We start from the raw sequence: 2718 nt of genomic DNA on the forward strand, positions 1-2718 counted from the left end.
TTACTGACAGTGTTGTATCTCTCTTTTCTCGCCTAATTTTGACAAGTTAGGAACCAAATTAATATAAATTTTCTGAAATTTTATATGTTTATAGTTGAAAATATTTTGTTGTTCATATATCGTGACTAAAGGTGTATACGAAAAAAATGGCTGAAACGTATTGATTTAATTTACAGTTCGATTTTTGAGTTTTTGTTTCACAAAATTCCATCACACCTATAAGGTTGTCGAAAGGTGTATACGAAAAAAATGGCTGAAACGTATTGATTTAATTTACAGTTCGATTTTTGAGTTTTTGTTTCACAAAATTCCATCACACCTATAAGGTTGTCGAACTTTTTGAGCTATCTAAGATGCTAAAAGTTTGTGACTATGTTAATGTGAATTTAGACTTATTAGCGTGTATATATTTAAGTAAATTTTGATTAATATTCGAGACGCAGAATAAGAAACACACTTACGTAGGAGGGGAGGAGACACAATAGTGATGAGTTTTATTAACATAATTTGAGTTTGAGCTTTTGTATTGTTCTAAGCCTACCATATGGCTATAATGAGCTGCTCCGAACTTTGACATTACCTTTATGACCTGTATACGAACACACACAAAAAAAATGATTGCATTACTGCTATATTAAGATAATAATAATAAGCGTTGTAAAGCGATTGTTTTAAAAATATGACCATAATTAAATGCTGATATGGCTGTTGTCTTGGGAAGAGAAAAGATACAAGGCATAGGAACTCATATTCTCCAGCATTACCTGGGCGTATTGAACCAATCTGTGCGCAGCCTGGAGAGAAATTAGCCTAGCTGCCTAAAAGCAAAACTGTAATTTAAACTTTATGTTAAAAAGAAAATGACAGCCATCTCTAAGCAAGTGCATACTTAATGCCCTTCCGGTAATCACATCAAACCGCCTGGTGTTTTATTTTTGGTAAGAGCAGTTGTTTTGATGGTTATTCCCTAACAATTTTGGCCCTCATCCTTCAGGTGGTCTTCGCCGAGGTTTGCCGCAACGCTCACCAAACATACTGCCGAGAACCGCTTCGGAACTACTACGCGGGAAAAAATATTTGCCTTCCAGTGATTTTTAATAGCCCTATAATTGCACTTTATGAGGGCGGCGCTTCGATTGTTTTTTTTTATAAAATACACTCAGGTAATGTGGGCAACAGAATTTATAGTCTTCGCCATTTATCCCTAGAGGGCTCCATAATATATGACTAGCAATTAGATGAATAAGACCTCTATATTGACACGCAGAAACTAAAAATGTTACACATTAACTTCGTACATCTAGAAATCCAGATTTCTAGCAGACTAAAAACAAAACATTTGATCCTCTGTGTTCAAGCCTCGTGGAAATGTCCTATGGTGTAGCATGATCCATATATCATCCTAATACATATCGTACTTAGTACCAAATGTAAAGTTCCAGTTTTATACATGTGTTAATAAACCATTTTCACACCTAGTTATATCCAAAAGAAATATAACACCCAAAAACAGTGATTCAAACTACAGGTATACATTTTCTTCGTGAAAATATGAAAACTGAGTCCAGACGTTGTTTGTTTTTACTTTTTTTTTCTTCAGAAAAGAAACTAATGTGACCACCTTTAGATTCATATTTACGTTGCTATTAGAATTACACGTTTGTTGTTTTTTTTTTTTCAAAAATAATAGAATGCTAAGTCTTTAAGCCATATCCGTAGAAAACCTTAGCTAATAGTGAAATGTTACACTTTTGTCTGGAATCATTTTTGCGAGAACATGTACTTAATGCTATATAAAGCTTTTTTTGGTTGACAATCTCATCATCATCCTATAGCTGAGCTGATGAGAACATATTTGTTTAAAACAGTGTAAAGTTTGATAAAGAGGTGTTTTAGTTTAGATCAGGTTGTTATCTAAAGAATGGTTTAATAAAGTAATGTTTTAGTTTGTTTTAAGTTGTTATCTAAAGAATGGTTTAATAAAGTAATGTTTTAGTTTGGATCGGGTTGTTATCTAAAGAATGGTTTAATAAAGTAATGTTTTAGTTTGTTTTAAGTTGTTATCTAAAGAATGGTTTAATAAAAATATGTTTTAGTTAGGATCAGATTGGTATCTAAAGAATGGTTTAATAAAAAGATGTTTTAGTTTGGATCGGGTTGTTATCTAAAGAATGCTTTAATAAAGAGGTGTTTTAGTTTGAATCGGGTTGTCAGACCCTATGCAATGCTATTGCTTAAGTTAGACCCCGTGCAATGGTATTACTTAAGTCAGATCCTGTGTAATGGTATTATACTGTTAAGTCAGACCCTATGCAATGGTATTACTTAAGTCAGATCCTGTGTAATGGTATTATACTGTTAAGTCAGACCCCTTGCAATGGTATTACTTAAGTCAGACCCTATGCAATGGTATTACTTAAGTTAGACCCCTTGCAATGGTATTACTTAAGTCAGATCCTGTGTAATGGTATTACTTAAGTCAGGTCCTGTGTAATGGTATTACTTAAGTCAGCTCCTGTGTAATGGAATTACTTAAGTCAGATCCTGTGTAATGGTATTATACTGTTAAGTCAGGTCCTGTGTAATGATATTACTTAAGTCAGATCCTGTGTAATGGTATTACTTAAGTCAGATCCTGTGTAATGGTATTATTTAAGTCAGATCCTGTGTAATGGTATTATACTGTTAAGTCAGGTCCTGTGTAATGATATTACTTAA

The sequence above is a fragment of the Limulus polyphemus genome, unplaced genomic scaffold, assembly GCF_000517525.1.
Source record: "Limulus polyphemus unplaced genomic scaffold, Limulus_polyphemus-2.1.2 Scaffold1234, whole genome shotgun sequence".
NCBI classification, from domain to species: Eukaryota; Metazoa; Arthropoda; class Merostomata; order Xiphosura; family Limulidae; genus Limulus; species Limulus polyphemus.